The following is a 23,775-nucleotide window of genomic DNA, read 5'->3' on the forward strand; positions in this document are numbered from 1 at the left end:
TTTCAGGGATATCAGTACCACTGCTAATATTCTCCATTACTTCAATTTTACATTAATGGGTATTAGAAATTTAATCGTACAAAAGCCAAAGTAAATCTTAATGTTGAGGTGCATTAAAATGTAATTTAGCACAATTATAATATGTAGGCCAATATAATAGGTGAAGGACCTGAGAGTAACACAGCAGAAGGCAGTGATGAAGAGAATTAGAGGTATCAAAAGTTTCTGAAACATGGTTTCAGAAAGAGATGAAAGAGCTGAAGATTGCAACAACAAAAAATAGGAAATTGCAAAACACAATACAGAAAACAAGGCATGACAGCTGTTGGCCACAAAGCTGTTATGCTGTGTTTTAAGCCATGGTAAACTACACATCAAAGTGATGAGCTATTCTCTCTCATATGCAGTCTTAATCATTGTGGTCATGGTTTTAGGGCCAAAGTTTTTCTCAGAGGATAAAGTAGTAATTTAGAGGGACACATAACTTACACCAGGGTCATGGCATGGAACAATGTGTTTCCCTCTCTCAAATTGATGCACTGCTTCTAACCCAGTTCAGGCCACTAACCACTGCTTTTAAGATGGCATGACAAAGTTATAGTTCAATGTCTCATCCAACTTGCCCAGAAATACAGCTCCCTTCCTTTCCTCAAAATAAACTTTCTGGCATGAGCATGAGTTCCCAGTAATTGTCATGAAGCAGATTGCATGCTATAAGAAAGTACCATAAGAAAATGCTGCTTCCCTTTCATAAAGAAGTTTGTTAACTTCTGATATATAGTGAACATATCCATATTCAAGCCACAGATGCTGTAATCTGAAATCTAAAAATAAATAAATATACTGAATGGTTTATAACATTAAAAAAGATAAAAGGAGTCCCGGTATGTTTAAGCAACAGACTCCCTCAGTGACTCTTGGTTCTGTCAGCAAAAGGGAGAGGCAGGGGCAGGGGCAGGGGCAGGGGCAGGGGCAGGGGCAGGGGCAGGGCCTTTTCCAGGCCTCTTTTGGCCTTTGAGGAAGGACCCATTGGCTCAAAGCTTGATTAACGTTGCCAGGTTAGGAAATTCCTGGAGATTTTGTGGTGGACTCTGAGAAGAGGGGGGAGGCCTCAGCTGAATACAGTGCCACAGAATCCACCCACCAAAGCAGTTATTTGCTCCAGGGATACAGGTCTTCAGGTCCCAACTGAAGGTTGGCAATCCTAGACCTGGCAACAATGACTTGCTACATCTGACTTACATGACTCAACGAGGCCTGGCTGCTTCCTACTCTTCAACAGCGGCCACCTATGTAAACCAATGTGGTGCAGTGGTTACGGCTTCAGAGTAGGATCTGGGAGACCCAGGCTCAAATCCCCACTTTGCTGTTGAAGCTCACTTGGCTACTATGGACCAGTCATATACTTTCAGCCTAATTTACCTCACTGGATTATTGTGGGGGGAAAAGGGATGGGAGGAGAATAATGCAAGTGGCTTTGGTTCTCACTGTGGAGAAAGATGGGATATCAATGATGTAAATATGTAACAAATAGAGCTGAAGATGAGAGACAGATAAAAGTAGACTTGTATATGGTTAAATGGACTCCGGGGAATGTTAGAGGGCAGGAAGGCCTGGAGTATCATTGTCCATGGGGTCGTGATGTGTCGGACACCTAACAACAACATATGGTTGAAAAGGCAAGAATGAGACAGGGAAGGGGTGTGATATGGGGGTCATCAGGTGGACAGGAATGGGGTCAGGAGGGGAATATAGGGGAAGTGAGCTGACACCCCCATATCAAAAAATCAGGGTTTCCAAAAAGAAATTTTGCGGGTATTGGGATCCAGGCTTTTTTCTGAAATCCCCAATTTTGGGGGATCCAATAGACCTGAACTGAAAAATACCAAGGAAAAAAACTGTATACTCCTAGTGATGGATCTTCCTTTAAAATGTATAGCAGGCATGTCAAACATCTGGCCTGAAGCCTGGAACTGTCCTGTCCAGGGCTTTTTTCTGCTCCACAAGCAAGTGAGGACAAACCTGTCCAAATGTAGATCAAAAGAGCCTATATTAAGATTCTATTCCCCCTCCTTCCCCAAACATACGGCTTCCCCAGGATCTTCCCCATAATCTCCAGACATTGTCCAACCTGCAGTTGGCAAGTATAACTTGGCTTCAACCAGGGCCAGAGCCTTCTCCGCCCTGGCCCCCACCTGGTAGAATGAGCTCCCTGAGGAGATCAGGGCCCTGACACAGCTAAAACAGTCTGTAGGGCCTGCAAAAGGGAGCTCTTCCACCAAGCATTTGGTTGAAGCCGAATGAAACCAGCAGCATCTACAGGGCCCCTGCTCCTTCTCTCGAAGAAATCCACTCATGCGTTCTGCCCCTGAACCTGTTTGCACTGTTATAGTTACTTCTGTTACAGTTACTAATGTTAATATTATTATTATTGTGGTTATCTATACGTTATGGAAAAACTAAGTTCCTTTTATTGTTTTCTACATTCTATGTAAACTGCCCTGAGCCTCAGGGGAGGGCGGTATATAAATACGACAGACAGACAGACAGACAGACAGACAGAGACAGACAGACAGATGGATAGATAAGGGGCTGAAAGGGTTGTTACATTAAATAACTGCTTAGTAACTATTATGCATATCAGTGTCTGAAGATGTGATGGTATCCTTCTTAGAAGGAGAGGGAGGGAAAGCCTGAGAAGGCCTAGCATTTCAACCAAAGATAAGAATACATCAAGACGTAAAGCAATTTGGCTGCTGAAATCAGGTATAGTCCAAGATAAACTAAGTAAAGCAAATTTGCCAAAAGCTGCCAAAGAGCTGTCTGTTGCTCAGAGACCAGACTGCTTCAACAGAAAGCTATCAACTGCTAAGCAGTTCCCACTAAAACCTTTAGAAAAAGAAGATGAACTTGCTCTCTGACCACCACAGGTTTCTAATTAATTGGTAGCATGTGCCATGTTTTGTTATCTGAGAGGAATGGAAATACCATCAAGTAACCTGTAAAGATGAACAATGCCACTCCAAATACTGTTATGGTGGGAAATGCCATCAAGGTTCAGTAGCAGCAGAATAGGTATAAGTATAAAAAATTAAAATATTTATTACACAATACATGTGCACATATAAATGTTAAAAACATCAATGTATATCACGCTCTATTGCACAAATCCAAAACATTTTGACACATGGATATATGACTAAATAATCAAACACATTTCAACCCCTCTTAGGGTCTTCTTCAGTGGTCTAATATTTAAATGCAATCATGTGATGTAATGGGGACTTTAAGATGGTAAACAATATGAATGGAGACACATGAGAATAGACTCAGGCACAGAGAGGTGGCATTTTTAAGAATAAATATTTTAATTGGAGGGCTCCAAGAGATATATTTGGATACTTTTCATTAATATGTGGGCCTCTAAGAGACCCATTATGCATGGGGGGAATAATGCACATTCGGCGTGGAATAGCGGCGACTAAAATCACCAATAATGCACAGTGCCGGCTGCAACCGGCCGCAGCTTCGGTGCATGCTGCCGAAAAAGCCACGTTAGCGAAATGCGGAAGAAAGCGCAGCTTCCGGGTGACCGGGGCGCAACCAGAAGCGGCGCCAGGATTGCCGCGTGCATAATTTGGTACTCTGGGTTTTGGTGCATAACCGGTGTGCTTCGCGTCTTCCCCCTCCGCGTTTTCCATGTGACCCGAAATCGCTGTTTCGGCGGCCGTGCATAATGGGCCAGAGGCATGTTTCCAATGATGCTGAAAATTCTCATTAACTCTCATTTTCTGAATGATTAGACTGAACCAGTACTCCCACATCTGAAATGCGTAATCTCAAGAAAAACTGCCTTCTTGTACTTTTTACTTTTATTCCTATATAAATACATTTTATCCTTTATTGATGCTCCCATCACCCCATAGAATGCTATAATATTTAGAAATTCACATGACAAAAGCAGTTTCTCTAAGTTATGTTGAAACTACTTCCTGAATTTCAAGACTACACACTGCAATAGAAACCATAAAAGGATTTCAACGTTCATAAGTTAGGGACAAAGTGTTCCAGTTCATGTGAAGAGTTAGTATGGTATAGTTGCTGTTCTGGGGTCTCTGGTTCAGGTGCTCCTCACCACATAGTTTGCTGGATGGCCTTGAGCCAATCTCTGCCTACCCTAACTCACAAGGCTCTTATGAGAATAAAACTAGGACAGGAGAACTCCATAAACTGCCCTGAGCTCCTTATAAAAAAGGAAGGACAGAAATTTACTAGCTACAGAAATTGATACATTTACTCAAAATATATTATGGTACAAACAAAGATTGTACATAGCCATGCTGGTGCTCAGAAAAATTACCACCAAAGTGTAACTAACACCATTAGAACCCAAATACAAAACTCTAAGTAAATCTGAGAACTCTTCATCAAACTCGATATTCAGTATACTGAGTGGGAGGGGGGAATCAGGAACAGCAGAAAAAATGAGCCCCTAATATGCACAAAAGAGTTAAAATGGAATACAGGACATGTTGCAGGCTTTATTGGCTTAGAAGATGCTGCTGAGTACAAAAAAGATTTCTGATGCATTAAAAATTACTGCAATAAGTTGGCCATTTTCTAACACAAAAAGAACTCCTCCCCCCCCATAGGACATAGTGTCCTACTGGGGTCGTTCTGTAACTTTCAAATTTTCTTGCCATTCTTTATGCAAAGATTTCTGTACACTGTAAAATAGCAGACAATCATGGTATATATCAAATAATTACCAGCAAGTGTCAAGTTTGTAATGTGAATAATTTACTTTTGTTTAAATAAACAAGAAATCAGTAAGATAATTCCACGACAGATTCCCTCTTCATTTCAAAATTATCCATTTGCTGTTTACATCATTTATCCAATATAGGCTATCTAACCTTACCTCAGAAAACCCTCCTTCCTGCTTGCTCCAACAAGCAAAAGGAAAGGTTGGACAACTGAATTTCTCCCTCCATCGCATCAGAATTGTTGTGTACAGGAGGGCTTTCCAAGTTATATCCAGGTAATTCCATGCTTTCACTTATGTGTCCCCTCTACCCCATCCGCTATTTCAGCCTTAAATTCACTCCTTGGATGTGTAAACTAAATGGGTTTAACAGAATTAAGGGGTTATTCCAGGGCAACAGATGGTTTTCTACAAGCCTCAGATTTTACAGGGGGGGGGGGGCTTTAATTACCGTTTTGCATTCACCACTTTAGCTTTCAGCATGAGTTTACTTGTATCTCTTTTCCAACTCAAACTGACCATCCTAGACAAACATGTAAAAATTAATGTTTGTACATCAAGTGGAGTTTAACAAGTACTGCTTGTTGCCCAAGCTAAAACAATTTACATGACAGTAATTTCTTCAGTTTGCCAGTTTCTACAAACATTCTTGTATGGTGCACATTTATAACAATTTTAGAGGCTTAAAGTAAAGAGTAGATTAAGTTTGGACTTAGCAATAAGAGAAAGCTACAATAGTGCCAATACTACATGTTTTAGAGCTACCCTCTGACTTTCATTGCTTGACCAAGCTCAACAACTGCTTATATGTCAAAAACTGCAGTTCCCATTAATTAGCAGAGTTCTTCTTAGAGTTACCAAATGTCTATGCAGCTGCTATTAGAATACTCCAGAAGGACGTGCAAATGAAGTCAATAACCAAGATTGCAAATCAACAGCAGGATATGAAGAGGGGTGACTTACACCTCAGAGTGTCAGAAAACTCCTACAAGTCCCATGTATTTTGCCCAACCTACCACATCTTTCCTCAGCTCCAGCCATTACCATACTTCCCATTAACACAAGCACCTATAAGCTATGACAGTTCAATGCAGTGGAGTCCAACGTTTCTCATGCAACTCCTGCAATCAAGTCTTCTGCTGTCAAAAGAAAGAACTGATTGAACTGCTCATCATAAATGCTAAGCGCCTTCCTCCTAGTTCAGCCCCTACTGCTATATGCTCCACTGTACTAAGGAACAGGTGATTATTACAAATTATTAGTTACTCAGTCAATTATTTTATTAACTATTAAAATTAGAGCTAAATATACCAATTCTTTATATACTCCTTACAGTTAAATGACCCAAAACACACATTATTGCCTTTACATGAGAGGATCTCACAAAAGCTTAACATGGAAATAAGGACTTGGAAAACTATTTTTCAAAGTTACTCAAAAAGGGAAAAGCCAGCAAGGAAGAAAATGCATTGTCCTTCAAAGTGGCACAAGTGATAAAGTGAAATTCAGTTTCATGTAATGACTGAGAAGGTGCTCAACTTTCACAGGGATTCTCTTTGTTATATTCTTCAAGGTGCAGAGACCACTTGAAATTTGGCGAGGCAGAATTGGAAAAACACTGGAGCAGGCAACGATTTACCTGCCACTTCAGCATATGTTTTATTCTACCTTACCAGTTGAACATCTGCCTGGTTTATTTCAAAAGCTCTCTTAAAGGAAAAATCCCAATAAACATAGGTGGAGAATCCCAGTTACCCACTCTTGCTCCGTCACCTTTAAGCTTATCCACCCCCAATTAATTAGGAGACTGCCTCTTTGGGCAACATGACCTCGTAAAAGTTGCCCTATGCTTTTTTTTACCACAGCACAGATTGAAAAGTGGATCTGACAATGTATGCAACATGACTGGATCACTACTTGGTTCTGTTTGGCTTCATATAAGATCATTTGAAAATATTCTGAATAATACAATTGTTTGCTATTCTAATACAAGCATATAGGTGTGTTCTCCTCACCCTTGAAAAGAAGGAACCTTCATGTCAAGTCCAGTATTGTTCTGGAACTCTATGCAAAATTTGTAACCCAGCTGATATTAATACTAGGTCTAAGACAAGGATGTTTGGACTACCAAGAGACAGAATCCCTTACAAACAGGCTAAAGGACTTCAGGGAAACTTCCCCCAGAAGCGCAAATGCACAATGACCTGACCCAGGGTCAGTTGGCTCTTCTGGAAGTTGATTAGAAAGCTATGATAGGGAAGGCATTGAATATTGTCCTGAACATCCCTGAGTGCCTGATCTCAGGAGATCAACCTTATAAGGAAGTCATTAAGATATAGATGTATATGAATTCCTTTGAGACGTCCAGCTTTGTGAATATCTAGGGAGCTGATGCCAGCCTAAATGGCACAGCCCTGAACTGGGTTTTCAACCAAAGGTGAATCTCAGCAACTGTTTGTACTTCAAAACCTGTTCATGAATTTGAGATCCAGGATAGCACTCTCTCCTTTTGGGGAACTGGAAAAAAAAGAATATATGCCAAAGAACCTTTGAGATATTAGCACAAGTTGGACGGTGATGATCTCCAGACAATGTCTGATGGCATCCTGTATACTAGCGATCCCCAACCTGTGGGCCGCGGACCACATGTGGTCCTTTGACTAATTGGTGGTGGGCCCCGAAGGACACCTTCTCCCCCTCCCCCCAGCCCTTTACTTCATCCCCCCCCCCAGCCCTTTACAACACACTTCATTGTTGTGGCATGTCGGTATCTTATTTTGAAGAGATGTTTAAACGTTACCATAGCGATCAGAGAGTGTTAGGGCAGTGGTTGAGAGTAGAGGAGTAAACCACCCCCCCACCGGGCCTCAGTAAAAGGCGTTGAGTGGTCCCCGGTGAGTGGTCCCCGGCGTTGAGTGGTCCCCGGCGATAAAAAGGTTGGGGACCACTGCTGTATACAACAGTGGAACCAGCTTCCTCGGGAAGAGGTGGGTACTCCAGCTTTGGAAATTTTTAAACAGAGGCTGGATAGCCATCTGACGGAGAGGCTGATTCTGTGATGGTTCAAGGGGGTGGCAGGTTACAGTGGATGAGCCATATGGTTGTGAGTGTCCTGCATAGTACAGGGGGTTGGACTAGATAACCCAGGATGTCCCTTCCAACTATATTATTCTATGGTTCTATTTTTTGATTCTACGAATTGTTTGATACAGCAGTGAGGAACATGTGAATACAGGAATCCACTGTGAAGTGAGGTTACAAAACCAATTGAAGAGCCATGGGTTATCGTTTTCTTTACCCGCTGATAAATTCTACACTGGGTGGAAGTTTTTGAATTTCCTCATCAGGAAGTACCTTGATATACTTTTGTTGGTGGTGCTGTTTTCCTTCATTACAGAAAGTTGGCACTTGGGTTGAATAGTTGCATTGACTTGTGGCTCTAAAGTCTGGCTCGGATTTGAGCAATGATCTAAATTGTGGAAGCATTCTGAAGGAACAAAAGAACTGTATATTGTTAACTTTTCTCCTGTCTATCCATCTCTCTTACTTTATAGATGAATGAAATTGGCCTTCTTGGTTTGAGTCTTAAGGTGACCTCTAGGCTGTTCCCAAATAGATCACCACCAAGGAAAGTTCAAGATGCTAAGGGAAACCTTAAAAAGAGAACCTACATTCCAGGACTTAAACCATTATGGAAGCCATGGCCCTTGCTGATAATTTAGTTGTGTTCAGTATAGCACTGAACATGAAGGTTGCTGCCCTTTCCAGCCTGCTGATCATGTGATGTAAATCCAGATTTTCTTGGGACAATTTTTGAAGCCACATATATGATGTTCTTGTCATCCAAGACATGGAGGCAGTAGCTTGAATGGAAAAGGCAATGGCCTTGTGGACTCCACAAAGAGCTGAGTCACTTTTTTCAATCACTGGCATCTTTAGGAGAGCCCACTCCTTCCTTTGGAAGAGCCAGTCGTGATGCTGACCTAGTCACAGCAACATCTACCCCTAGAAGCTTCAGTAAATTGGTTTCCTTAGGTGGAAAGAAATACATAATTTCAGCTTGCCCGGAATGTAAACTGATATCTATCTATCGATTCCTCTTTTAGAAAAGAAGGGGAAGGAAAAGTTGAAGCCAGCACTCTAAACCTAGAGAACCCCTTTGGGGCCCCTTAATCATCATCTTCCTAATCACTCTTGTGGAGTTCTACCTGAAAGGCAGCTGCAGGATTTTTTAAATGTTCTCTGCAGCAGAGACGGGAGCTCCTCAGTGAGTTGGCCTGCTTTGTTGAGAGATTTCCTCAACAGATAGCCAGCCTTTGTTTTTATCTAGATGTATATCAACACCCCCAGATTCAAGGGGAGAATCTCTGAGAAATTTGAAAGATTGCTGCTAATAGGGAAAGAGCTTTTACCAGTTGCCTAGGTGTACAAGGAAGTGCCTTTTTCTCTGTCAAAAGGCCCTGTGGTAGCTAGTTTTTAAAAGATGTTTGGCCAAGGGCAAAGAGGCTCCCTCTGATTAGAGAGAAACTGTTCAAGCCCACTCTGAAAGTCCAGCAGGACAACAAATGGCTTTCCCCCCTCATGGCTTCCCACAGATTACCACCCTCTTCTGTAACTCCCCCACACTAGACTAAATAGGGAGCAGAGCTGTTCACAGTCAGCAAATCTGGCAGCTATAGTATACTGGTTAACTTTAATGGTTTTAATTGTTATTAAATTGTTTTATGATTATTGTTTTCTCTCTACACTGTAAGGGTGTGGTATAGAAATCAAATTAATATTTAATAATTGCATGGTGGGGTGCTATTATCTTCCTTTGACACACCACTTTGAAGGTCACTAAAGGCTGCGTTGAGCAGGCCTGATGGGCCAAAATAGACCACCTTGGCCAGTCAATAGAGGGAGCAGCTCTGGCATCAAAAACTGAACCTGCTTCTTCATTGTGTAAACCATAGAAGGGATGCCAGAAACCTAGGATCTGTTGTACTCAACAAGGAAGCAGGGGTGGGAGTGAGGAGTGCAACCAAAGCACTCCTAGCAAGAAATTATCAGAAGCACTTTATATTCACTGTTTTCTTAAGCAGAGGTGAGAAAAAAGACAGAGGGTTGAGCTTCTCCTTCCCCTGGTGACAGATAATGCAATCAATTTCCTGCCTCTACAGACTTGGGCACAGGAACCCAAGGATTTCAAAGTTTCATGGAATGCTGGAAATTCTTGTACAATTAAAGGCATTTACCTTTAAGTAAATGGTTAAGAGCAGAAGACACAGGGTTTCAGTGGTTCTATTTTTACACAGCCAGTTGCTTCCAGAAGGTATTGCTGGGGACTACAGCTCAGTCCCACAGAATTTATGCTGTGGGTTTCTAGAGGGCCCATCTCATCCCCCCATGCTATTTCACATCTACATGAAGCTAGGAGAGATCATTCAGTGACTTGGAGTGAGATGCCACAGATATGTGGAGGAGACTCAACTCTATTTCTGCTTAACAACTCAGTGGGATGGGACTGTGGAAGTCCTGAACAGGTGCTTGACGTTGGTAATGGATACTGAAGTTCAATCTACACAAGACTGAATTGCTGTTGGTCAATTAAAACGCTACAAAATGACTAATCAAGCCTGTCCCGATGGAGGCTGGCTTGGAGGAACTGCTGAAGCCTCTACAGCTTGAGTGCAAGTCTGTTCTGTAGCACATAATGACTTTTACCAGCTTTTGCTCCTGTCAGGTAACCCATTCCACAAAAAGGACGATCTGGTAATGATGATTTCTGTTATGCTCATATCCAATTTTATTATAATATATGTTATATAGGAATACCTGTGAGAACAGGCTGGATACCAAGATAGGCTGCATAAAGGGACTGTATCACCCCTGTATAGGCAGAAGTGCAATAGCTGACTCATGTTTCCAGGCACAATTAAGAGAGCTGGTTCTTCCCACCAGTTAAAATCCACTTGTCAAATCCTGATTTCTGTGCCTTTGCTACAGAGAGCAGATTTCTGGAGAGGGAGGATAGATCAGAAAGTAGGAATAGTGTGAGAAGACCCAGCATATGCAAGGTTTTTTATTATGTCCCACCATGTTTTGCAAAATGAACTACTAAGAATAGCTTAATACCTATTAAATGCAACCCATTTTTTTCATGTCACTGTAGTACCTAGTCTACATGAATTATAAAAGAGATTTTATTTACCAAAGTACATTATAAAATGGCATCTGTCCAATGGTAGAAGTGGAATGAGTTTTTATGGAGTCTGAATTTCTGGAGGTAGATCTCGCTCCAGAAGATAAATATTTAAACAAATAAGCTACATACAGTTATTTCCCAGCCACTGATGAGTGACTTCCCTAAGATGATGTTTAGCTCTTCGAATCACTCAAGCACAGAAGCCCAACAGCAACAATCAATAACACACAAGTTTTGCCTTGTAGAATCATTAGAGGAGATAAAGGGGAAGGATGTTATTGCTGAAAAAAGTATACAACTAAAGTGACTCCTGACTCCTCCTCCCCCCCCCCCCTCAATTTCTGGTGGTTCTACAGCACTGTGGATTGAAGAATACCTCAAGGGTTTGCTCTGGTTGCTCAAGAAAGGAATTGACCCTATATGCAATTTGCACTTACATTCGCGTAGGCAGTTTGTTACGTTATGCAGCTCTCTATAAAACCACATTTCTAAAGTCAAACAAGAAGAAAAATACATTAACACAAACGGATAACACTGCTACTCATTTGCACTATTTCATAATTTGAACAGTGAAGAACTGACAGTCAGGTATATATGCTGTGTACATACACCACTGGAGAACCGCCCATTAATTCAGCCGTTTTAGGCTAGAAATACTTTTTTTTAAATTCCTTTCCAACTATAGAGATCAGTGTAAGCTTCATCACATCACATACTGATTAACTGTATGCTATTGTCATTTCTTCAGTAAAGTTGCAATCTCACCTAGCCAATAGTTCTTTTCATTTGCTTGAAAGAAACATTACTTTAGGACAGGGGTAGTCAAACTGCGGCCCTCCAGATGTCCATGGACTACAATTCCCAGGAGCCCTTGCCAGCATTCGCCAGCGAATGCTGGCAAGGGCTCCTGGGAATTGTAGTCCATGGACATCTGGAGGGCCGCAGTTTGACTACCCCTGCTTTAGGAGCACTGCTCTCTCCTCGGGATAGCAGCTAGTCCAGAGTTAGATATATGCAGCCTGTCTCCTCCAGAGCAAGAATGCAGGGTTTGTGGCAATGGCTCCTCCTCAGAATGGGTCAAGGCAAACATAAAATAAGCCAGACCTACAAGCTTCAGCCACTTTTGACTGCACCAGCCAACAACATTCGAACTCTTCCACAGGACAAGCACATTCACACATGATCAGTTTTATGTATGCATAAAACCTACTCTGTTATCAGTTTGTGATTGAGTGACACTGCTATTAATCTTGAGACCAGTTATCTGACTGTCCAGCCTACTTTCAAAGTAGGTTATATGAGAAAAAGCATTTCATACCATATTGCATGCATGCAGCTTCCTTTTAAAGTTCACTTAAGTGTAATACTAGCAAGTTTTATTTCTAAACCTCGTCTATCGTAAAACCATGTCACTTAGGAGGTTTCAAGTTTTATGTCGGTTGTTAAAATGGGTCAGTTTTCTGCTCCAGTGGCCACTTTGTAATTGAGATTTCACTATGCCTGACAAGAGCAATTCCTGCTTCCGAGGACATTCACGTGTGTCCGTTGTTTCATTTTCTATTCTATCACGACACATTGCCATTCTGACAAATACAATAATACAATAACTAACACATAGGGCTTTGTTATCAGGAGAGCACGTTTTCTGAAACTCAGATAACCATGGTACTAACTCTGCATTAGATTCATGGTATGCTCAAACCCAGATCAGTCATTTTTAGTCGTGACATCTTGCAGTTAATTTTAGCAGACACATTTACAAGGCAGACCTTAGAACATGCCTGCCTTCAAGAAAAAACATATTTTATCTTCACACAGCTCTGATGACTACGAAAATGTTAAAACTATTTTAATTAATTTGTAAAAATATCTCAAGGTGTGATTAAGATTTAGCGGGAGAATGACTAATTCACAAAATGTAAGCTATGGGCTAAAATGTATTATATAAATAGATTAACACCTCAAGTATGCGAGATTTTTTCTGTCAAACAAAAGGTATTTTCAAGTTAATGGCATGACTCAATGAGCAATTTTCAGAAATGAGTTTTCAATACTCATGTTGATAATTGCGAATCACTTTATAGTTTGAAGCCTCCAGCCTAATCCCTTTTGAAAATGCTTAGATAGGAAGATGACGAGTTGGTTCTTATATGCCACTTTTCCCCTTCCCCACACACAGGGCCTGGATTATTCCTTCAGTTTTTCCTATGGATTTTTCTTATGCCTGTATCTCTGTTATTTTACTTCCCATTCGATGGATACATCTCCAGTGGGAACAATACAATAATTAATACACAGCGCTTTGTTTTCCTATAGAAAAATTTGGAAATTTCAAGAAGTGTTGAAAGAGCATGTGCATTTTCTCCTTTTGAAATCACAGATATGTTTAAGACAAGGTTTTACTCTGAGCATGTAGCATCTTTACATAATCAAAACTACATTAGGTGATTCCAGTGTGTACCACAGAAATATGCAATCTATTTCCAAAGATCTGTTTGTTGTTTAAATATTAATAGCTTTGCCAACACTTAATATGCTATAATATGTTTGATGATAATACAAGTAGTATCCAGTATTTTCAATTTTAGTTTAACTTGATACTCGAATATGCAGGTAGTACTGCCTATCATGAAGGTTTGAAATGGTTTCTGTCCAGGTAACCCACTTCTACTGCCAAAGTATTCTAATTTCAGCTATATTTTCTTACCTCTTGGAAGTAAAAAAAAAAGAGAGAGATTTTGCAATTCTGTTTGTAGAAAAAATGGTATTCATATTCTTAAATGTGCTAATGAGAAAAATGTTATATGCTTACTAAGTTGTAAATGATACATTCTATGATAAGGCAGTAAAAGTGGTCTATTATTAAGTAAATAATACTTCAGTTTCACATGACTTCAAAATTTCTAGAAGTTTTACATCTCTGCTCATCAGGGGTTGATGCACCACACTATACAGAAGACAATATCTTGTCCTTCTGCCCTCCCTACTTTGCGCACAACTACCTTGTTTATTGTCCAAGCTGACAGAAAAAACAGTAAAGACATTTCTAAGAGTACTATGGATAAGAAAAATCCTACTAATTGAGCACTACAACACATATTAACAGGGGACAATGCACAATGCACAGCACACCACTGCTTAGAAAGAACACACAAAAAGATTGTGGGCTACAAGTTGCCATGGAGTTTTGTTCAGTGATAGATGCCTTTACGGACCAAATTAATAATACACATAATTGGGCTGTGAGTATTCAGTAATGAGGAGAGGGCAAGCATGTGGCCTAGAAGCATTCCTTTTCAAGCCATCCTGAAGGGTTATGAGGGGCTCTGTTAATCAATGATAAAGCTCTGAAATAGATTCCTTAGCTGAGTCACAGGCTTAATATGACTTCATCTGAAACTAAGGCAGAGGGGGTGGAAATCTGTTTGACTGTAGTCCTAGCCACACCAGAAAGGACATACAAGGGGGGAAATGGAACAGGACTACTTCTGTTTATGTAGCACCACCTGCTTCCAGCTCAACACCTGCCAAAACTGGAGACTTCATATCATGCAATCCAAAAGGCAGGTATTGAGAAGACTCTCTCCACATACAAGTTAGAGAACTGCCAGAGAAGACAATATGGTTAAGTAGGCCAGTGGGGTTTGATAAAAGGCATTTTCATATATTTAAGTACAGAATGTGCATACCAGTTCTAGTGTAGCCACATGACAAACTATCATTTCCGTGGGGCTTCACCCAGGCTACTATAATTCTGAACTGAATTCTGGCAGGTGACTTCCCTATTCACTCATGACAGTAAGAAAGCAGGGTGTATCCTCATATCAAAGCCTGCAAGAGGGGGGGAATTCAGTGGAAAACTCCCCCCCTCCCCATTTCCCCAAGGCCCTTTCTGCAATAGCAAACTGGAGATTTTGGGTAGTACTGAGGGAAAAAACTCCTAAAAATAGATTCAAGTGGGTAGCCATGTTGGTCTGAAGCAGCAGAACAAATTTAGAGTCCAGTGGCACCTTTAAGACCAATAAAATTTTATTCCTCATATACTTTTAATAAAACTTTGTTAGTCTTAAAGGTGCCACTAGACTAAATTTGGGGCCCACAGACTCTCCAGCAGCCACCATCCAGCAACTGTTGCCCAGCCCCCTGTGGTCCTGGGCTACTTCTCCACCATGGCAGCCCCCAAATAAACATTAACTAAAAGGTAAAACAAAACAAAAAATATCACATGCATCAAGACAAAGGACACAGTTCATTGTCATCAGTAGCAACACAATTGCAGGTTGCTTTGGATATTATGGGGAAACTAGCAGAAAAGCAGAGTCTCTTGTGGCGCAGAGTGGTAAGGCAGCCGTCTGAAAGCTTTGCCCATGAGGCTGGGAGTTCAATCCCAGCAGCCGGCTCAAGGTTGACTCAGCCTTCCATCCTTCCGAGGTTGGTAAAATGAGTACCCAGCTTGCTGGGGGGTAAACGGTAATGACTGGGGAAGGCACTGGCAAACCACCCCCTATTGAGTCTGCCATGAAAACGCTGGAGGGCGTCACCCCAAGGGTCAGACATGACTCGGTGCTTGCACAGGGGATACCTTTACCTTTACCTTTACCTAGCAGAAAAGCTCGCTGCAGTGTGCAATGCAGCAGGCGTTAGTGGGGATGGCTGGTTGGGGGGGGGGGGGTTGGGGGAGGTGACGGGCAGGTGGAGCAGCCTCCATGCTGGGTTTGTCTGCTTGCGTTGGGGAAGGTAGCGGAGCAGTCGCAGGCTTGTGAAGGCTTGCGAAGGCTTGCTTTAGGATGCTCTGGGCTGATCCTGCGTTGAACAGGGGGTTGGACTAGATAGCCTGTATGGCCCCTTCCAACTCTATGATTCGAAGGGGGTAGATCTCTGTCTCGCAGGATCTCTGTCTCCCGGAGGCGCCTCCTGGCAGTAGCACCAGTGTAAAGTGAAAGGGAAGGCCAGGGGGTAGGAGGACACTGAAAATGGAGCCAGAGCTATGATTGTACCAAGATGGCATAGGAATTTTAAACAGCTACTGTAACTGTACCTTTACAAGTATGGCCCTTGGTTCCTGGCCTACTGCCCATTGCTTTGGTCTTGTGAGCAAATCTACCTCTTGATGTAGTTCCTTTGAACTGTGGAGGAACTGTTTCATTTAAATTACATTTCGTACACCATTTTGGACATGGACCTCATGGGAGGATTTCCATAGACACAAAGGGAGGAGATTTCTACCAATCCACCCACCCCCATGTTGCTCTTACAGGTTTCCCAGAGCAGCATACGGCATTTAATACTGTGCCAGAAGGGAAAAGTGGTTATGTTTTAAGTTTAAGTTTTGCCTTCAGACACTGCGTATACACTTGCTACAGGAAGCATGCTAATGTAGTAATTTAAAACTACTTAATCTTGAATACTACACAGCCCTCCTCTCAAGCTTCAAGAGAAGTTTGAAAGCCAATATTAAGCCAAATAGGAGTGAACAATGTCAGAGATAAAAGGTCCAAAGGGCAGAAGTCTGGTGATCTGACGCTGACATGAACAGTTGTTATCCTCCTCTACCAGAAACTGAACTAATGAATTACAGACTGCTCGAAGAGCGTAATTGTCACCTGCATTCCAGAGTTTAAGGAATATCCAACAGGCCTGCAAACAGAATGGTTTACATATCTTTTTTCCACAATACTTCACAGTTCTATATTTTCTCCAGCACAGAATTTAGCTAAAGTCTTTATTCCGTACATTAAACAAATGTAACCAGCCTGAACAGCTAAGATCAAAGGACTTGCTACAAGAAGACAGATAACCCTATGAAACAGATTCTACTTATAAACTCTGTTAATTTCATCTGCAGTCCAGGATTGGCTGAAGTGGTGTGAGCTGACAACTCCGTATCATCACAGCTAGAGTTGGTTCTCCTTGCAGTGCACCTTGTTGGAGCAGAACTGGGACAACTGGTAGTGTCAAGTGCAGGGAGTCCAACACCTGAAGGAGGGCCAATAACCATGGGCCTCTTGGCCACCAAGGCACTATCAAGTTCACCTCTACCTCCAGCAACTTGTTTCTTTGTAGTAGCTTTGGAACAACTAGTATCAGAAGAGGCCTGTGAGTTCTGCCTTGGGATGGTGATATCAGGAGTAGAACCTTGAAACTTGATGATTCAGAGGAGGCGGGAAGAAGTCCATGACTGGGATGCCAAAATGAGCCGTGATTAGTTGGAATGTCTCCCGGCATAAGACCCAATCTGCTTCTAGAATTGTCTGATGGCTGAGCTGCTCCGCATGGATATTAAGATATTAAAAACACCTTTGACATGTTCTCCCCTTAGAGAGGCCAAGCATTTCTTTGCCCCTTCCAAAAAAGGTTCTTGGCCTCTACAGATTGTAGTCTGTAGTTCGTTTTGTTGCTTTTGACAGTTTCTTCTCCCTCCTTCTCCCTCTATTGTTTGTCAATTATTCAGTCTTAACCCTATTACATCTTTGCTATTTGACTGAATTATTATATTTTGTAATCTATCTTCACAATTCAGTGAGAAAGGTGTGGTATAAATAATATACTGCCCAGAATTCACAATGCTAAGATTAAACCCAGGTGTTTGCAGACCGTGCACCTATTATGATTTCTTGGATTTTATCAAGAACAATGTTCCCTGATATAGGGAAACTTGAAGATTGGCTTGTTCAAAACCAGGAGTTAAAAATTTCTAAAATCTCAACTTAAGTTTAAAATACCACACAAAGTAGAATGATTAAATTATACCAAACAAAGATATTTCAAGCTTGACAATAAACCTTGAAAATAATGGCATTATGTCTAATGAACAGAGAAATAAGGAAGTTTCATCTTTAGCAGTTATTAATAGAAATTAGAGTCAAGGATACAGCAGAACAAACCCGCTATAAAAACAAAAGCTAAATTTGGAAAACCCAATGCACAAAGTTTACTGACTTAATTAAGACTGCATTCCTCTGTGCAACCCAGCATGGTAGTACATCCCAACGAACTCAGAGGATTAATGAGCAAACAGGATTTCAGACTGTAAGCCTCTATTCTTCAAAAGGACTACATTTGGTATCAGTTTAAGATTAGCAGGAAAAATTCCCACTGAAGGCAAGGAACCCATCCAAAAGTGCAAGACACTTGATGTAACCTGCTCTGAGTCTGTAGAGAAAGGTCGGTAACAAATATAATAAATTATAAAAAATAATAATAACAATACAGCTCCTCATCATAGAATTGTGTAAGGATGACAGCTGATTAAACTACCTAGCAATGTACAGAAACAAAAAACGAATTCCTACCAAGGTTACCTTTTCTAGAGGGAGATTCACATACCATAAAGCCAAAAGTATGCCAACTACATTAGCATGATGGGAAAGAGTCCATTGATTTAGTGATTTTCCACACAACTTGGCCTAACTCTTTCCAAACAACAAAAGAGACTCAGCAAGAAGCCAAGCCAGCAGAGATTCCTCAGTAAGGTTTTTAGTTGGCAAGCTATTTGGTCTGTGGAAATATCTAAGATAAAAATTAATAATAATGCAGAAGGACGTTCATTATCGTTCAGTTATGAAATTTACCATAAAATGGCAGCTACAAACAGCCCAATTTCAAACATCTAATACAAATGAAACATAAGACAAACCACTGTTGTATTACTCTTTAGTGAGAAGTTTCAGATAACTATGCAAAACATTAACTTTTTGCCTGAACTTAGGAGACCTTAAGAGTTACCCCTAAGCATACAGCCATACATGTACTTTTTAACAATTGATTATTCTGGATCCAGTAACAGAATAGTGCTTTGGGCCCTCCTAGAGTTTGGAGGGTGTCTTTCATTCATACTAACAGATTTCATTAGCTGAAAAAGTAGCACAGAACACCATCAATTTCATCAACCTATATGTTTGTCAGCAAGCATGAAATGTAAATAATAGTCAAAGTAAACATTATATACATGTTTCTTTTCCTGAAAATTGGTTTTGTTTAACTGAAAAGCAGCCTTCGCCGCTGGGATCGGAAAAGTGGCAAGGGAGGAGACAGTTGCTTTTCCTTCCTGCCTGTTGTCTACTAAAACCACCTTCAAGCTACTTTTCCTACAAAGTGGAAGTATGAACTCTATTTTTATGCCATAGGTCAGTGATGGTGAACTTTTTAGAGACCGAGTGCCCAAACTGTGACCCAAAACCCACTTATTTATCACAAAGTGTCAACATGGGTTTTAGTCTAGAAAAAAAAGTTTATGCCAATAAAAGGTTACTGACTGACTGACTGTCTAGAAAAAAACAACTCACATGTTGACTATAATTTGCAACAGAACTGTCATCCAAACAAAAGTGTGAGTTAGCAAGCATTCTAGGATAATAAGCAGCTTGGGGAAATTTTTGAATAGTTCTTGAACAGTCGCGGATGATATCAGCTTGAACCCACTACCAACAACATCGTGTCCCTGGGAAAGACTGGCTGTGTATATGCCGCTATTCTTCAGCGGTCACCTTGGTTTGGGGAGCCCATGACAACTAAACACCCTGGCAGCAGGAGGAGTGAGAGCAAATTGCTCTGTCTGGAGCAAACAGGCGGCCTATTTTACAAGGAGTCTCAGATGCGGTTGGGGACATGGACTTAGGTGGACCCTGATGAGCCACCCCCGTTTCCCTGCTCACAGTGAGCAGAGGATTGCACTTGGCCAAGTGATGTGCCCTGACACAACCTAAGCAAGGGATGGTTCTGGAATGTGTCCTGAGTTCCAACAACCCAGGACAATTTGGCCATGCCCGGTAATCACATTGCCAGCAGGCAGACTGAAAGGCCTTGGTGGCTCCAGATTTGGGGAGGGGGTCCACTGGAACGGGACCATGATCAATCTCTAGCACAGCATGAATCCACAGTGTTGTACCTGGCCTTGGGTGGGTTCTGCTGTTAAAACACCCCAGGAGGATTTGATGCTGTCCCATAAACATGCTGTCAGCACACGGACTGAAATGCCATGATGACTCCATTGCGTCTGGAACATATTATTAATACATTTCTACACCACCTCTCTCCCACTGGGCTCAAGGCAGTTTACAACATATTAAAAATACATAGATACTATATTAATTATATATTAAAATTATTTGGAGCCAGGTTCTACTGTTAAATGTGTACTAGATTACCAAAGTGCTCTCTGGGGGACATATTGGGAGAGGCAGTCCTTCAGGTACATAGAGTTCTGAAGGTCAGTACCAACACCTTGAACCTAATCCAGAACTCTACTGGGAGCCAATGCAGGACCAGCTCCATGGATTCCTTGTCAGGAGCCGGACAGCTGCATTCTGCACCAGTGGTAATTTCTGGATCAGGGTCAGGAAGTCCCACATACAGCAAGTTATAGTAATCCAATCTGGAGATGACTGTTGCATGGATCACTGTTGCAAGATCTTCCAGAGCCAGGTAGAATGCTAATAGCTTGACTTGATCTCACACACATCTTGGTGACATGGATTGAGGTGAGCTCATACCACAGGAAGATTTGGCCATACACCATTACCACATTACCAGCAGGCAGACGGAAAGGCCATGGAGCTTCCTGATGGAGGACCCACTGGGACTGTAACAATATAGTTACCAAATACAGCAGCATAGATCCACATTCTGGGATGGACTGGGATTTTCAAACACCCTGGGGGAATTTGGCCACGCCCTGTAAAGACCTTGCCATAATGCAGAAAGAAAGTCCAAGGCTGCTCTGTGCAGAAGAACAGTCTCTGGAAAAGAACTGTCCAATGGGCATCATAGTCAGAGACCTGGACTTAGATGGGCTCTGTTTTCAAAGAACCCTAGAAAGATTGCCCCACATTGGCAGACAGTGGTGAACTTATCAATAGGGAAAGCAACAAAGGATGGTGAAACCCATGACCAGCAATAATACAAAACGTCTTATTTGACAAGCCCCAGCAAAAGGAAGGACCCCCGAACATCTGGAGCCCAGAAATAAGGGAGAAGATGGAAAGAAACTCCCAAATAAGGCCCCTTGCCATGCCCACACAGCCCTTCAGTGTTAGTATGTGTAACTTTGATAGCAGAGTGAGAGGGGGCAGCTTTTGAACCCTAGAACAATGGGAACGATCTCTTCTGTGCCGACAACAAAACAAGGCCCAGGGAAAAGGTTGGCACCCAGCCACCAATCTCTTTACCACAGAGCAAATGAGAGGCAATTACCAGGAACAGTTGGCCCAGCCACATGTGCACTCCTATTTTCCTATACTCATCTTTGTTTGGGAATCCCATGCCCTTGCTATTGGTGTGAAAGGCTCAGGGTAACAGAATAGAAGTCCCCCCAAACAATTTTATGGTCAATGGTGGCAACCCCCAGAGACATCCCGGAAGGATCGCCCTGTGCCATCGGCCAGTTTTCACCTTGCCAGTGGAGAGGGGATGGCTCTAAGATTGTACTGGTCTGAATAACAGACCATATTCCATGGTGACCCAGCACTCAGGAACACTCAGTTCTCACTGCCACCTTGCCAGAGAGCTGAGTTGTAGAGCCAGCTTACACACACACTCAGAGCCCTGGAACAAACACAGCCCTTGGACATGCCCTTTGCCCACTCAGTTTATCAGTGTTACTTTGACTTCTTGACAGTGGAGTGAGTGAAAAGGAGTGGCCTGAGCCCCAGGATGATGACAGTGATGATGAGGCAGATCTGCCCGCCAGAAGAGTCTCAGGGAAGAGGTTGGCCAATCACAATCAATCACCTTGTGTCATAAGCAAAGAGTGGTGGTTCTGGAGCCCCTTCCCCCCCCCCAAACCCTACAAAATTAGTTTCCAGCCTGCTCCAAAACAAGGCCCTTGCCCCTGCCAGGTCAAGCAAGCAGCATCTTCATAGAGATTGAGAGATGGAAAAGTTGAACTCTGTTGATCTACCATACCTGCCCCGCTCTCCCAGAATGACCCTGCCAGTGCAGTGGGAGAAGGTCTACAACAATCTTTTTTAAAGTAGCTCAGCCACAGAATTCCTGTCCCATGGCCACTTGACCATGGTGTGCCCACCCAAAAAGAACTCCAACACAATCAGCTGCCAACTGTAGGCACCCTCAGACCACCCCCCCCCGCTATTCCTGTGCCAAGGAAGAGGAGTTGGCCTTCCTCCCCCATTAGGATAACCTGCTTTGGACCTGATGGAGTAAGTCCTCAACTTCCAGTCATCCTCATGTGTGTTCACCCCCCCCCCCCCCAAAAAAAAATTCTTCTCTCTGGTTGATCCCAGGATGTGGATCAACATCCCATTCACAGGAAGGATCTGCCTACCATGGGTTTATTTACAAAGGCTTCTTCCAGCATCTAGGATCACTGGAAGTCCCCTAAATCAGGGGTAGTCAACCTGTGGTCCTCCAGATGTTCATGGATTACAATTCCCATGAGCCCCTGACAGCAAATGCTGGCAGTGGCTCATGGGAATTGTAGTCCATTGACATCTGGAGGACCACAGGTTGACTACCCCTGCTCTAAATAACCGTGAACAAGTGATGTGGCACCGAGTCACATCTGACAAATACTATGAGGTAGTGCTTTAAGAAGGATATTACACTGAAAGGTACTAGGAATATTTCTGAGTGAGGTGGATACTATTTGGGTTGGCTGTGGAGCAAGCACAACTCCACCCAGCAGAGGCAACCAATTCTCCCACACAAGAACCAGAGAAGAAATGGGGGGACACACACGCATGATCTTACTCTACCAGGTCTTACTCTACCAGAGCAGGGTGTCCCAGTAGGGAGAGGATGACCTCCAGGAAGGCCAGCTCCTCTACCCTGGCAGTGTTCAGAAAGGAACAGGGGGGATGAGAATGCCTACCAGGTGGGAGAACACACTGGTTGGATGGCAGGAAAGAAGTCTGAAGGCCACTTGTATGCCCAGTATTTGTTCAGGATCAGTGGGCTCAGTGGACTCTGCAAGGTACTCCCTGACCATTATCTAGACAGAATTCTCCAGTATCACACACCAGCCCCCTCTAGTGCTGCCACTGACCTCCCACTTCACCAAAAACCAGAACTGGAGATTCTGGCTGGTGCTTTGGGTAGCTCAGCCTTGACCAGCTCGACTGTGGGGCGGTGCTTGGAGGGCAACAGTCACCAACTCATGGTCCTCCCAAAGAGAACAGTGTACCATACACCCATGTGGTGCATCACCTGGCAAAAGGCCATGTGGTCCACGAGGGAGAACGGCTGGACATCCATGGCAATCATTTTGTTGTACATGTCAAATAATGCCTCTGGAGTCTTCATCTGGCCAGAATTCCGCACACATTTTGGCACATCATGTGGTTTTTGACCATCCCTAGCACTTATGGTAATTATTGAAGGTAATTATGGTTACCTTCAAAGTCAAAAATAAAGGTTTGTCCTTAAGAGGCATGATTACATCTTGATGCCTTGCTCACACACATTCCCCATTTCTCCCCATTCTGCTTGTATGGAGAGAATGACTGACAGCTTACAGGTCTAAGAAACTGGAATTCAAACTCTAATTCTACATGAGGTCCAATTGCAAATAGACTTTAGGCTTCCTTGAAGGAGAGAGCGGTCAGAACTCCTATCTGGGATAGTCATCCTCTTCCATTGAGCATGCAGCTTCAGGAAGAAGGCACATGGAGGGGTGAGAGAGGCAGGAGACACTTGACTAGCCAGCCAGATCATCCAAATCAGCCCTGACAATCAATAGGGTGACAGATGCCATGGTCAGATTACTCTCACATCCCATTAATGTTACTTAAAGATTCTTCTTTTCAGGAAAAAAAAGATAAAAGTATAAGTGGTCAGCAGCAGGTCAATCCATGAAGCAAGTGGAACA

General features: G+C 42.5%; 1 protein-coding gene across 9 annotated transcripts in view; it reads right to left on the reverse strand.

The window, feature by feature from the left end:
• The window catches only part of NUMB (NUMB endocytic adaptor protein), an 81,365-nt gene that overhangs the window by 51,484 nt on the left and 6,106 nt on the right, over window positions 1–23,775 (reverse strand). The gene's annotated exons all lie outside the window — the stretch shown is intronic.

The sequence above is a fragment of the Paroedura picta genome, chromosome 2 (assembly GCF_049243985.1).
Source record: "Paroedura picta isolate Pp20150507F chromosome 2, Ppicta_v3.0, whole genome shotgun sequence".
Lineage (NCBI taxonomy): Eukaryota > Metazoa > Chordata > Lepidosauria > Squamata > Gekkonidae > Paroedura > Paroedura picta.